Raw genomic sequence first — 15,776 nt, forward strand, 5'->3', positions numbered from 1 at the left:
AGAAACCTGTTAGAAATTCCACCAGAAATTTGTAAATAAAGTACACTGCAACAGAAAAATTCACTTAAAACAGAAACTCATGCATGGAAAATAGAAGACAAGCCCCAATATGGAATCTACAAGGGCTTTTCATATGAACTATATCAAGAAACATTTAATTGAAACTCAAGATTATTTTTTCTTTCTTGCACTAACGCCGACAAATATAAATTTCAGTTGCCAAAAAATGTACTTTTCGCGACTAAAATTTGTTTAGTCGCCAAAAATGATCGCCAAAGGTGCGATTTGTTATAGTGAATTGACACATTTATATGTTTCCTTTTCCTAATCAGAAATTGACAGATTGTAGTTTACTTAACAAGTGATTTGAGCTAATGGAGGTGAGAAATCAGATAGCTAATTTGTTCAAGATAAATAGCTAAACAAGTATCAAATGATAGTCAAGTAAGCAGATCAACAGAGAAGCACACTCCATAACCCAATAAGACTATCACTTTAACAGGGTTATGCTATTCACAAATCCTTGAGCTCTTCAACTTTGGGGATTATAGCAGAAACATTGTTCCATGATCCCTATTTCCAACTTTGGGGCTATTTTAATAAGTTACCTTCTTCTTTTTTTATATCTATAATAATCTATTCTATTATTTAAAATCTTAGGAAGTTTGTAGTATAATATTGATTTGGAAACCCAAGAAGTACCCTTTCTCTATTTAATCTCCTCTTTTCTCTATTATTCTTCGTTTCCTCATCTTTCTCTACTATTCTATTTTTATGTTCTCTGTAACTCTCCTCTTTCTCAACTTCATCGTCTGTGGGAATCCTGTGTATTCTATCCACAACAGTTTGCATTATCTTTGACTCATAACAGACTACAGCAGCTACTCTAAAGCCTATGGCCTAGCTATGCTTTGCTATATAATTTCCCACTCTAAACTATTTTGCACTAATCTTTAGGCTAGAGTTTGAATTGTTTTTTTATTTTTTTCATTAGATTTCTATCTGTTTGGCAATTGAATGATGCATAACTAAAGGCAAAGTATGATGCTATTTACATATATTTCCACTATCAAACAACTCTGTTGGTAACATAAGGCTGAATTAATTTGTAGGGCCATTGCCTACCATTTAGATCAGCTTATCCTCTCAAACTAATCATTTAATCTACAATCTTCTTTTATGTCCATGTAGCAAACTAATGACTTAAGCCATTCTTCCATACCTCCATGAACGGAATAAAATTTTGATTTGCCAAGTTTGGCTGGTTGCATAAAGAGCAAAGCAAGTTCACCTATTGGGTGCTGAGTTGTGATATTTCACCGATCTTTTGCCAATTCACACTGACCTCATGAATATTCTCACTTTTACACATGCAAAATACGTAATAACCTATGCTTAACCCAATTTCAAAGAAAAAATAACCAAGTTATAATCCACACAAAAAGAGCCAAACCATGAGGCAACAAAATTACCTGAAATTGATTGACGATTTAATCCAGTTTGAATTCCTGATAACAAAATCGTGATACTTTCCATCACAAAAGATATAGAACAAAGAAAGATGGATATAGGGGAAAGAAATTCAAAACACATAGTTTCAAAGATATGATAGCCAACTTGCTCCCGAAGAGCCTCTTTGAGATAAGACACAAGATTTGTTCTTGATGATTCAACTGCCGTTAGCTATTCAATACAATGTCTCAATATACCATGCTGCCCTTTAAGCTACTCCACAATGCCAGAGCCATTGAGTTTTCCTGCTCAAATAAACATAATAATAATAATAATAATAATAAAGACGGTTAAGAGAGAGAGATGCTACAGGATATAGCAACCAATGTATCATAAGCGAGATGCTAAACAAGAGAGAGAGATAAGAATAATACTGAACTGGCCCAAAAACTCTAGCCTCCTGCCACATTGCTACATTTTTCAACATGGCTTCAAGCAACAAATTAATAGTATTGTAAATTCAGGAATTCAATCTATACCAAATGACCAAAACCATGTTCCCATTCCCCAAGTATATCGTTTAGGCACCAAACAAGTGAGGAGATTTAATAAGGTTCTATAGCTGCAGTTTTTAGACCACTATTCTTTATATATTCTTACCTCCATTCCAACCGTCGCTATAGTTATTAGTTCACACAGATTTATCACTTCCCTCAACTCTCATTCTTGACTTACATCACATTGAAACTATCTTATAGAGATGGCAATTTAAACCCGGCCCGATGGGGACCCGACCCTCCGACCCCGATTAACACGGTGTTTCCCCGAAAAATACCCCTGACGAGCCGGGGACGGTATTAAAAAAAAAATCCCCACTCATTTTCGGGCCGGGGACGGTGATAAGTGGTTCGGCCCCGGCCCCGTTCCCCGTTGTTTCTCCCCGCCTCCCTCTCCCTCTCTAATTTCAAATCTAAAATAATACACTCATCTAATATAATATAATATTATATTATATCTATACTCTGTGTTGACTAGAAGGGACAGAACCAACTACTTTCTATACTCAACATAAATAATAATAAACCTAATATAATATAATATTATATCTGTACTCATATAATATATACTTCTCTCTCTCTCTCTCTCTATTATCTCAGAACTCATCTCACAATCCGAAAACCAGAACACACCTCTCATCTCCCTTATTTCAGATCTCTCTCTCTCCCATCTCAAATCCTCTCTCCTCTCACACACGGCTTCATTTCGCGTGAGAAAAATGAGGAGAGAGAGAGAAGAGCCGATCTCACAGTGCCCCTCCTCCGCCGATCTAACAGCGCCGCTCTTCCACCACCGATCTCACAGCGCCACTCCTCCACCGCCCTCCTCTGCCGTCATGCCGATCTCCTTCGCTGCCTTCCTCCGCGATCTCTTCCGCCGCCCGACCTTTCCGCATCTCTTTCTCTGTGTTATATATACACACACATATATATATATTAGATTACAGCTAGATCTATCTCTCTCTCTACTTAGATCTACCTCTCTTTACTCAAATTTGTGTGTTGTTGATGTTGTTTGATGATATTGTTGTTGATGATGTTGTTTGAATAGTTGTTGTTGTTTTTTTTTTTTTTTTTTTTTTTGATCCGGGGAATTTTCGGGGTCGGGGAAACCCGATCCCCGTTAGGGGACGGGGATGGGGATGGTAATAGGTTCCCCGTCGGGGATCGGGATCGAGGCCGTGGCCGGGGACATTCTTATCATCGGGGATCGAGGACGGGGAAGGTGATCCCCGGCCCCGCCCCGCCCCGCCCCGCCCCTACCATTAGTGAACACAAGAACACTGCACACTTATCTTTTGGAGCACCTTTAAGTATGCTTCTCCTTGTAGATGAACCAAGGCCAAGTGTTGCCTGTTTGATCACATCAATCAAAACCAAATTTCAATAGATTGGTTTATTATTGTGAAAATTTGTATTAAATTGTTTAGTATAACTTTTACTTATAGTTTATCAAATATTAAATAATTCAAATAAGTTTAAAAAATTGATTATCTGAAAATTAGTGAAGGGATACTGACCTATATTTTTTTATTATCAACTTTTAACTTATAATAAACTGTTGGAACAATATTTTGTGTAAATAAAATAAATTCAAACTAATTCAAACAAAATAAAATAAAACTTACAGAAATTATTTTGTCGAACCAAACGAAAATTAAAAGACCAAGTCGAGTATGTGACACTCTGTCCTTAAGATAGATTCGCCCCGCTACGGTGTTTACGGCTGAGTGGCATCTATCTCGCAGGATACAATAATCTTCACAAACTTGTAGTAGCACTCTACACAAATTTGTACAGCGAACTAGAACCTTGTGTTCTTACTCTCTGAAATTTAATTCTAAAACTAAAATGAAGAAAAATGCACAAAATAAATACTGGACAGCAAAGAAATAATTTGCAGACTGATTTCCAGATTCTCTAACACTGCTGGAATGTTGGTATTTATAGGCACAAAAATCCCTGTCGAACAAGTATGAATCTGTCCAACAGATTCAGTTTTGAAAGTGAATAGGTATGTACCTGTTATGAACAGGTATACTTCAAATTCAAACAGATCTAACTGCTGGACTGTTATACCCGGAACTGCTGGGCAGTTTGTAAAAGTTAAAAAACTGAAAAAAAACAGTTTTAAACTGTTAAGGAATTTCGAACTGAATGAGATAAATTTAGACGAAAAAATAATTCAATTTTTGGCACAAAATTTAAATTTAATTTTATTTAAAATTAAAATAAATTTTGTCCAAAAAATTAATATAAGAACCAACCCGACCCACATCCCACACCCGCGCCCGGCATGGGCGGACGGACCGACGGCGGCGGGGCACGCGCTCGTGTGTGGTGGTTTGGGCTATGGTTCACTTTGTCCATAACTCCTCCCTTCTACAAACTTGGGATGCCCCTTGGGGCCCAACCCAAGTGTTGTAGGCTAGAGTTTATATACTCAACAAAACTCTCTTAAAGTTTCAATGTGGGATAGGCCTCACAAGGAAATCCACATTTAAAACTTAAATGTTCAATTCCCGAACCCGAAAACGACGTCATGTTCCCATTCACTCATAAATTGTTTTGACGAACCGTCTTCACCGTGTGACTTGCCACGCGGTAAGAAACACTTCACCTCTTCGGACCCACCCCAAAAGACATTCGAGGCCCACTCAATTTTGGGCTCAAAGTCGGCCCAAAATAAGCCTATGTAAACAAATTTTCCAACAATCCCCCATATGAATAGAATTTGACGGAGAAAAAATACAACAACATGATCTAAATACAAAGAGTACAGAAATTGGAAATATTCTGCAAAGGATAGGTAGCTTTTGGCTTTAAACCTTCCCTTGTGAGACACTATCGGATTTACTAGCTAACCAGTGAACATGATGTCTTGAACTGTTCAGCCGTTTGTGTAAACCAAGACAATAGAACTCACACAGTATTTTCCTAGACACAGTTTAGTTCTCACTATTGTGTTCATTTTGGCCCTAAACAACCTGGTCTTTTATGAGTGCTCTAGAGAATTGTTGCCCTTCATAAATCTCATAGAACCGACCCAGTTCACACTCATATAGGTGATTCTTATGAAGAGTATCCTGTCATACTCCATTAGGTATACCTAGATATAAGAATCATTGAAAGTATTACTTAACCTAAAAACACTGCAGACATCACTATATCATCATAGAAATGGGTAGGAGTTGGACTCCCTAGTGATCCTTCTGAGTCAATCGCAACTCGGTTGTCCCTTTTAACCTAGATTTTGGGATCTCCAGTCAACTAGGTTGGGTTGCCGTTGTGGTAACTCTTATTTAATAGGCTTAAGTCCCATTCCCCTCGATGAATTCTCAACTAACTCTCTTGCTAACCCTTTAGTTAGTGGATCCGTTATATTGTCTTTAGACTTTACATATTCAATGGAAATAATTCCATTAGAGAGTAGTTATCTCACGGTATTATGTCGACAACGAATGTGTCGAGACTTACCGTTATACATATGACTCTGTGCTCTACCAATTGCTGATTGACTATCACAATGTATGCATATAGCAGGCACCGGTTTTGGCCAAATTGAAATATCTTCAAAGAAGTGGCGAAGCCATTCTGCCTCTTCCCCTACTTTGTCTAAAGTTATGAATTATGATTCCATAGTAGATCTAGCAATACAAGTTTGTTTGAAAGATTTCCAAGATACAGTTGCCCTGTTTGGAAGATTTCCAAGATACAGCTGCCTCACCAAGAGTAAAGACATACCCACTGGTGGACTTTGAATCTCTAGTATCCGATATCCAATTTTCATCACAGTAACCTTCAAATACTGTTGAATATCTAGTATAAGTCAGCCCAATGTTACGAGTAAATCGAAGATATCTTAGAACCCTTATAATTGCTTTATAGTGTTCTACTCCCGAATTACTCGTATATATGCTTAATTTACTTACTGTATAAGCTATATCTGGGCGAGTGCAGTTCATCAAGTACATTAAGCTTCCAATAATTTAGGCATGCTCTAATTGAGAAATACTTTCTTGTACATTCTTAGATAGAAACAAATTAACATCTACAGGTGTTCTAGCAAGATGATCATCATCTTTGCTGAATTTGTCAAGTATTTTCTCAATGTAATGAGATTGTGACAAAGCATGACCTTATGATGGTTTGGTAATTTTCATACCAAGAATTATATCAGCAATGCCCATGTCCTTCATGTCAAAATGTTTATTCAACATTTTCTTGGTGGTTTTAATCATATCATTATTACTACCTATGATGAGCATATCATCTACATAAAGACATACAATGACATAACCTTTGTTTGTGTTTTTAATATAAACACATTTGTCACACTCATTAATTTTGAATCCATTTGACATCATTACCTTGTCAAATTTCTCATGCCATTGCTTTGGCACTTGTTTTAAACCATATAATGATTTAACCAATTTACACACTTTCTTTTCTTTTCCTGAAACTGAAAAACCTTCTGGTTGTTCCATGTAAATTTCTTCATCTAACTCACCATTTAAGAAAGCGATTTTTACATCCATTTGATGAATGTCTAAATTGTATAAAGATGCAATGGCAATTAACATTCTAATGGATGCTATTCTAGTAACCGGTGAGTAAGTGCCAGTAATCAAGACCTTCTTTTTGTCTAAAACCTTTGACCACAAGTCTTGCCTTGTATTTGTCAATTGATCCATCTACTTTCAATTTTCTTTTGAAAATCCACTTGTACCCAAGACGTTTACAACCTAGTGGCAAATCCACCAATTCCCAAGTGTGATTTTGCAAGATGGATTCAACTTTACTATTGATAGCTTCTTTCCATAAAGGAGCTTCAGGACTGGACATAGCCTCTTTATCAGTTAAAGGCTCATTTTCTAACAAAAATGTTAAGAAATCTGGACCAAAAGATTTTGAGGTTCTAGCACGTTTACTACGCCTAGGTCCCTCTCCCTCATTTTGATCTAACTCTTGTTCTTGATCTTGTTCATGATCCTGACTAGTAATAGCATCATGAGATCTTTTACTAGTCTCTTATCCAATCTTATTTGAAAATACATGTTCAAAGAAAGATGCATTCCGTGACTCAATAATAGTATTTACATGCATTTCGGTATGTTCTGATTTATGAATCAAAAACCGATATGCACTACTATTCTTAGCATAACCAATGAAAATGCAATCAATGGTCTTAGGATCTATCTTAGACTTTTTAGGACTAGGAATAGCCACTTTAGCCAAACATCCCCACACTTTTAAATATTTGTAAGATGGTACTCTACCATGCCACATTTCATAAGGTGTTTGATTTACTTTCTTTTGGGATACTTTATTTAAAATATAATTAGCAGAAAGTATTGCTTTCCCCCACAAGTTCTGAGGTAATCTAGAACTTATTAACATGGCATTCATCATTTGTTTTAAAGTCCTATTTTTCCTTTCAGCAATTCCATTTTGCTGAGGTGAGTAAGGAGCAGTGGTTTGATGAATTATTCCATATTCTTTACAAAATTCACCAAAAGGTGATTTATATTCACCACCTCTATCACTTCTTAGTTTTTTGATTTTCTTACCAAGTTGATTCTCAACTTCATTCTTATATTGAATGAAAGTTTTCAAAACTTCATCCTTGGTTCGCATTAAATAAACATAACTATATCTAGTATAGTCATCTATAAAAGTGATAAAATACTTTTTCCCACCTCTAGTTTGAATTGATTTAAAATCACAAATGTCACTATGAATTAGTTCAAGTGGTTCCGTACTTCTTTCAATTGAATGAAAATGAGTTTTAGATAATTTTGCCTTAACGCAAATTTCACATTTATGATTTGAATCAATGTCAAATTTAGGTAAACATTCCATATTAATTAATCTACGCAAAGATCCATAATTAACATGTCCTAGTCTACCACGCCATAAATTTGAAGACTCAAGCAAGTAAGAAGAAGATGTATTATTATTAATAACTAAGGGTACAACTGTCATTACATTTAACTTGAAAAGGCCATCAGACATGTAACCTTTTCCCACATACATCCCATTCTTAGTAAGTACAAATTTATCTCTCAAATACTAGCCTAAAACCATTCTTACTTAACAAAGATCCGGAAATAAGATTATTGCGAATGTTTGGTACATGCAGCACATTGTTGAGAATGAGTTCCTTTCCAGATGTCATCTTGAGTATAATCTTTCCTTGTCCTTCAACTTTGGAAGTTGAGGAGTTGCCCATAAAAAGTTGTTCACCATTGTCCATTGTAGAATAAGATGTGAACATCTTTTTGTTGGCACAAATATGGCGAGTAGTACCAGTGTCCACCCACCATTCTTTAGGATTTCCAACAAGATTTGCCTCAGAAACAACAGCAGAAAGATTGATATCATCTATACCGTTGGAAATATTGTCCACTTTGGTCATATGGGCTTGAGCAGGCTTCTTGCTTGTTCTTCTTTTGCTTTTGCCTTTGCTACGGCAATCTCTGGCCCAATGTTCCTCTTTGTCACAGATGTAACATTTGCCATGAAACTTGTACTTTTTATTTTCCTCCCCTTTAGAGCCTTGTGATGAACTTTCTCCAGAAGGCTTTCGTTTCTTGGTTTTTGAAGCATGTTCCACCACATTTGCCATAGACTCCATAGGATGCTTACCAGCCCGCTTTTCAGAATTGCGGTTGTCCTCCTCAATCCTCAAACGCACAATTAATTCTTCTATAGAAATTTCTTTGCGCTTGTGTTTGAGGTAGTTCTTGAATTCCTTCCAGTCTTGTGGCAATTTCTCAATTAAGATTGCAACTTGGAAGGATTCACTGAGAGACATGTCTTCTGCGTGAATATCATGCAGAATGAGTTGGAAATCTTGAACTTGGCTGATCACAGTTTTTGAATCAACCATTACAAAATTCAGGAATCTGCCAACCACAAATTTCTTTGAGTCGGCATCTTCCGTTTTGTATTTTTTCTCCAAAGACTCCTAAAGTTCCTTTGCTGTCTTGATAGGACTGTAGACGTTGTATAATGTGTTGTCAAGTCCGTTCAAGATGTAGTTCCGGCAAAGGAAATCAGCATGTTTCCAGGCATCAACCGCAACAACCACTTGCCGGTCGGTTTCATCCTCTTTCAAAATAGGAGCATCCTCACGGAGGAAACGAGCCAGGTTCAGAGTTGTAAGGTAGAACAACATTTTCTGTTGCCATCTTTTAAAGTAAGTTCCTGAGAACTTCTCTGACTTTTCACCGTGATTTACCGATACTGTCACAACAGGAGAGGGGGTTGGCGTCATTGCAGCCACCACAGTAGTACTTGTTTGAGCATTAGTTTCTGTAGCCATCAATTCTAAATTATAAAATAAAATTATAATTAAAATTTACACTACACAGAAAATTAATCCAAATTCACAGAATTAAATTCTGTAAAAATAAAAGAAACAAGAATGTAACTTTTATTTTTCAATCAATTTGGAAATAAAATAAAATTTTATTTAACCAAATTAATTCCACACAGAAAATTAAATTCCTATAAACACTTCAATAATTAAAAAAAAAACTAACACAGTATTTTTTTAATTAATGAACACTCAGAAATAAATTAAGAAAACCAAAATTAATTTCTGACAAAATTTCAAAAAAATATATTCTGAATTGTTACTGACACCAGTATATTACTACTAGTTGTTAAAGAAAATAGAGAGTATATTACTACTATCTGTCAAATAACATATAATCACTATTTGTTTTTCCAACCAGAATATTATTTTATAAATTCACAGAAAATAATTTTCTTAAAAGAAAAATGAGAAAGGGAAATCAAACGAAAAATTCTGTAAACAGAATAATTTGAATCTGTCTTAAGATTGTTGGAACAATCTTCTGTGTAAATAAACTAAATTCAAACTAATTCAAACAAAATAAAATAAAACTTGCAAAAATTATTTTGTCGAACCAAACAAAAATTAAAAGACCAAGTCGAGTGTGTGACACTCTGTCCTTAAGACAGATTCGTCCCGCTACGGTGCTTACGGTTAAGTGGCGTCTATCTCCCAAGATACAATGATCTTCATAAACTTGTAGTAGCACTCCACACAAATTTGTACGGCGAACTAGAACCTTGTGTTCTTACTCTCTGAAATTTAATTCTAAAACTAAAATGAAGAAAAATGCACAAAATAAATACTGGATAGCAAAGAAACAATTTGCAGACTGATTTTCAGATTCTCTAACACTGCTGGAATGTTGGTATTTATAGGCACAAAAAGCCCTGTCCAAACAGGTATGAATCTGTCCAACAGATTCAGTTTTGAAAGTGAACAGGTATGTACCTGTTATGAACAGGTATACTTCAAATTCAAACAGATCTAACTGCTGGACTGTTATACTCGGAACTGCTGGGCAGTTTGTGGAAGTTAAAAAATTGAAAAAATAGTTTTAAACTGTTAAGGAATTTCGAACTGAAGGAGATAAATTTAGACAAAAAAATAATTCAATTTTTTTAATTAAATAAAATTAAATTTAAATTTTGTGCAAAAAATTAATATAAAAACCAACCCGACCCACATCCCACACCTGTGCCCGGCACGGGCGGCAGCGGGGCGCGTGTGCGTGTGTGGTGGTTTGGGCTATGGTTCACTTTGTCCATAACTCCTCCCTTCTACAAACTTGGGGTGCCCCTTGGGGCCCAACCCAAGTGTTGTAGGCTAGAGTTTATATATTCAACAAAACTCTCTTAAAGTTTCAATGTGGGACAAGCCTCACAAGGAAACCCACATTTAAAACTTAAATGTTCGATTCCACGAACCCGAAAATGACATCATGTTCCCATTCACTCATAAATGGTTTTGATGAACCATCTTCACCGTGTGACCTGCCTCGCGGCAAGGAACACTTCACCTCTTCGGACCCACCCCAAAAGACGTTCGGAGCCCACTCAATTTTGGGCTCAAAATCGGCCCAAAATAAGCCTATGTAAACCAATTTTCCAACATAAACTACACCAAATAGACCCAATTAAGCAAAGAAACCTTCTCGTTAGGTAAATTTTAGTTTTCTGTTTATGTTTTCATTTTGTTTGTAAATTATAAATAGAAAACTTAATTAGTATACTGTTTTTGCTTTTAAAAAAAATGATATTGATGCTCAAATTTTCAAAAAAATTTGAAAGAAAAAAAAAAGTGTTTTACTTGTTTTCAAAATCAGTTTTCACTCCTTTCTCCCTCCATCCTTCCCTTACCACCTCTCTTAGTCAAAATGTACACAAAAGAGGCCAATTGAGCTAACTCAATTGATTATCTATTGTATTAACTATAACATCTAAGTTTTAAAATATTGGTTTTTTTTTTAGGGTGTCTTTTACAAAACAAGAGATAAAATTGTAACATATATATATATATACATAAATTTTTTAAAAATTAAATAAAGCCTTGAGAAATTTGGGATCTAAAACCAGAGTTTTGTTGACTATATATGGTTGAATCCAGGAAAGAGGCATTAGTTTGAGAAAGGAAAATAAACCTGAGATATGTGAAGCTTTACTCCCGGATCAAGTTGGCAAGTGTATGGTGAGCCAGGTTTGACTTCAATCCCTGTAAAATAAAACAAAATAAAATAAGAAAATGATATAGAAGATCATTTTCTAAACCCACTTTCTAGATGTGTAAGTAAGATAATTAGTTAATAATTAAAGAAGACATGAGAGACAGAGAGATTTGTCTTAAATATTCTAATAGACTGCCACATCATTAAGTTTGAAAAGTAAGTCTAATTTTTTTGGCCTGAGTAACATTACCCAATAAAATAATATTGATTTGTAAATGAAAAAAATATATATCAAAAAGGTTTCAAGAGTTGTGTAGAATTTAGTTGAAGTGCATAAATGTATGGTACAAGCGTTAGGTTTGTTGGATCAATAAGACTACAATTATTAATGTTATGTTTGGATTATAATTTTTGATTAAAGTTTAGAATGAAAAGGAAAGCAAAATGGAGTAAAACATTAACTTATGTTTCAGTTGCAGTCAGGACAACCATCTACCCTGCATCTTTATCCAAGTATCAGCCAATTCCAATGTATATTTCCCAAATATGTGCCAATATAAGCAAGGTCCACTTCAGAAATAGTCAGATACAGTAATTCAAGTAAAAACAGTGCCTCAAAACAATCATCTCAAGTACATGGCAACACCTCTATATATTGCATCACTAATCTATACACCATACTGCACAAATCCAAAAACTTAGCTTGTGAAAACATTAAATATCTTATCCAGTGATTCTCCCCAATAAAATAAACAAATAATATTAATAGTAACACAAACAAGATTGTAATAACTACAAATTTTAAACAAATGAAATTAAAAACTAACAATCAAAGTGTGTATGTCATCCAACCTTTTTTGGATTAGCTATGGACAAATTTTGTTGCTACATTGAATACTGGATATCCACAACTGCCTTTGATGGTTTTCCTTGTACTGAAACAAACCAGAAATGTTAAAATTAGTATATGGAGACAGGTATCTTCAATAGAAAACAAGAATGAAATTCAGCAAAAACAACTATTGAAGTCCAAAAAATACGTCAGTGTACAGCTAAACAACTTACTAAAATATTATAGGCAAAATTATCAAGCAAATGAGTAAAGCCATGCTCACCAACAGTAAGTATCCCAATTCATGAATCCAAAGACCTATAAAATGCAACAAAAAAAATGAAATAGATTAAATTTCATAAAAACATAACTGGTCATCCAAATACCTTTAATGTTTCGATCCAAACCCTATAAGTAGATTCAAATCATAAAATAAGAAGAAACAAAGAGAGAGGAGATCCGAGAGAGAAAGGAAGAGAACGAAAAGATTACCAGATAAAGAAGTTGAGGGAGTTCGTACCATTGGAGGCCTCTTATTTAGACGACCATGGCGATTTATAGAGCAAGAAACAGAGCGAAATCGAGAGAGGAATATCTAGAGCAAAATCGATAGAGAGAGAGAGAAAAAAAAGAGAGAGAGAGAGAAAGAGAGAGCAAAATTAAGACAGATTTGGGAAATAAGAGTGAAAGGGGATAGGGCAAGTTTTATACGATTTGGGAATACGGCAAGCTCGAGAGCGAGAATGAGAGAGAACGCGAGACTGAAAGAAAGAGCTAGATATAACCTGGTATTGCGGCAATGGCGGTGGTGATTTGCAACGATGACGATTTGTGACGATGGCGGTGGTAATGTGCGACGTCGAATGCTTCCCAGTGGTAAGCGCCTGTGGTGAGGTGAGGTGAGGTGAGATTTGGTAGTGACTGATTGTGTGTGTGTAAGAGAGAGAGAGAGAGAGTGTGTGTGTTTTGTATTCCTAAACAGAGGAGAATACCTGGGAGGGCGCCAATAGGTTTTTATTTTCCCACTAAAATTTTGGCACCTTTGGCGACTAATTTCAAATTTTGTCGGCAAAAATGTAAGTAATAACGACTAAATTATTTAGTAGCCAAATCAACTCAAATAGTGACTAAAATGTTAGTCACCAAAACTCAATATACATTGACTGAAATTCTTTTTTGTCGCTGAAAATAAACTTTTGGCGACCAAAATTTTAGTCGCCAAAGGTAAAAAAATAATTTTTTTTATTTTCTATTTGGCGACTAAATATTTTAGTAGCCGAAACTCAACATATAGCGACTAAAATTCTTTTTTTCGTTGAAAATAAACTTTTGGCGACCAAAATTTTAGTCGCTAAAGGTAAAAAATAATTTTTTATTTTTCAGTCGGCGACTAAATGGTTTTAGTAGCCAAAACTCAATATACGGCGACTAAAATTCTTTTTTGTCTCCAATTCTGGCAATTTTTAGTGACTAAATTTTTTTTAGTCGCCAATAATCAATAGACCCCTACTAAAAAAAATTAGTAGCTAAATATTGTACTTTTGCAGACTAAAAAAATTTTAGTCGCCAATTCTGTAACTTTTGGCGACTAAATTTTTTTAGTCGCTAATTTAGTCGCCAAAGGTGCATTTTGTTGTAGTGTAGGTGAAAGTCCCGAAAAAAGCGTGTATACATGGGTGCTAGTTCCCGTGGATGAAATATTTGTAAAATGGCAATAATAGCGCTTATATAAGCAACGTTTACATGGGTGCCGTTTGACGGTTTCCCACGGACGAAATATTCGTGAAAGGCTGTATCAGTTGAGAATCCCCATTGCTTTCTATTGTAAAGAATATTGAGAATCGTGATATAAATCGAGCATGACATGATTTTGAAAAAGAAATATAAACTGTTTTGTCATGACATGATTTTGAAAAAGAAATATAAACTGTTTTGTCATGAGCATTGCATATGCATTTCACTTTTATATCTTTATTAAGATTCATTTATTTTGTTAGAGATTATCTCTATTAGGCTTCAGCTCACCCTATGTGGGAAAAACATTTCAGGTGCTGATGATATGTCTCCGCCAATGTACTAGCTTGGGAGGATCTAGAGCAATAACTTCTTTTGTTGTGTTTGTTTTGTATAGTCAAGGGTTTTAAATGATTGGACTTAAAATCCACCTTTGTTATAACCAAGCCTCGTCTTGGAAATATGTAAGCCCTCAGGGCATTTTTATCTGTTTATCTTCCTTTCTCTCTTTTAACTTGTAACACATGCTATAGATTCAGGACTAGGCTTTATGAATGTATGATGCATATGTTTCCCTTTTGTATATCATATTGGATTTAATGGAAGATACCCCTATTATTGTTATTGTCATATATTGGATATTGTAGATAGATTATTATAATTATTTTGGGGCGTTACAACCTCACTCTCTAACCAATGAATGTCATTAAAATCACATACAAACATAATTTTTATATAGTTGTAATCTATATATTATATAAGAAAAATGGGGTTTCTAACCCACAAGTCTTATGGGAGCTCCAAAATCTCAATCTTAATTTTTTTAATTTTTTAATTTAAAAAAAAACCTCAACATTTATTAATTTCTTCAAATCCACAAACTTTTTTGACTTCTCTCATACCTACTGCTGCACCATTTTCAACTCACTACAACATATAAGAGTTTTAAAGACCAAATATTTGGTCTCTAAAAGTGAAAATTTTGTAACAAAATACATTTAGAGACCAATTTCTATCGTCATAAGGATAGTCGCTAAAAGGTCGTCTTGAAAAGTCAAAAATAGAAAATGTCACTAATAAATAGAATTTCAGGGACAATATAATTTGGTCTCAAAATAATTTATTTTTTGAGAAAAAAAATTGGTCTCAAAAAGATAATAATTCATCACTAATGTCTAATTTCCATTGCTAAAAATATAATAATGACACTTTTTGCAACAAAAATATTTGGTACTTAAAAAATAATTGTCCCTAATTTTTAGTCTCTACAACCTTAATTTTTTTGTAGTGACTTCTTCCATACACAATGGTTAGTGGTGAGATTGTTAAATTATTTTTATAAAAATCTAAAAAAATAATAATTTGTATGTTAAAAAAATATCTAAAACAAATATAAATTCTTATTAAAAAGTAGCAGGTTGCAATTACGAAAAAACAAAAGAGAAAAAAAAATACACTGTAAAAAAATAATTTGTATATTAAAAAAATATCTAAAAAAATATAAATTTTTATATATAAAAAAAAAATAGCAGGTTGCAATTGCGGGGAAAAAAAAAGAGAAAAAAAATTACACTGTGCATTTCTTTAAAATCTTAAAAAAAATAATTTGTATATTAAAAAAATATCTAAAACAAATATACATTCTTATTAAAAAATAGGGAGATTGACCAATAA

General features: G+C 34.4%; 1 long non-coding RNA gene across 1 annotated transcript; it reads right to left on the bottom strand.

Annotated features, from left to right (window-relative positions):
- Positions 1-1,410: 1,410 nt before the first annotated feature.
- LOC114273406 (uncharacterized) lies at positions 1,411-12,785 on the bottom strand. The gene is made up of 5 exons (XR_003633067.2): positions 12,602-12,785; positions 12,389-12,471; positions 11,513-11,583; positions 3,273-3,362; positions 1,411-1,757 (listed from the first exon to the last, which is right to left on the bottom strand). It is a non-coding gene; the product is annotated as an uncharacterized LOC114273406 (long non-coding RNA).
- Between the last annotated feature and the right edge of the window lie 2,991 nt (positions 12,786-15,776).

This window comes from Camellia sinensis, chromosome 11, assembly GCF_055761805.1.
Source record: "Camellia sinensis isolate YWXY chromosome 11, ASM5576180v1, whole genome shotgun sequence".
Classification (NCBI taxonomy): Eukaryota; Viridiplantae; Streptophyta; class Magnoliopsida; order Ericales; family Theaceae; genus Camellia; species Camellia sinensis.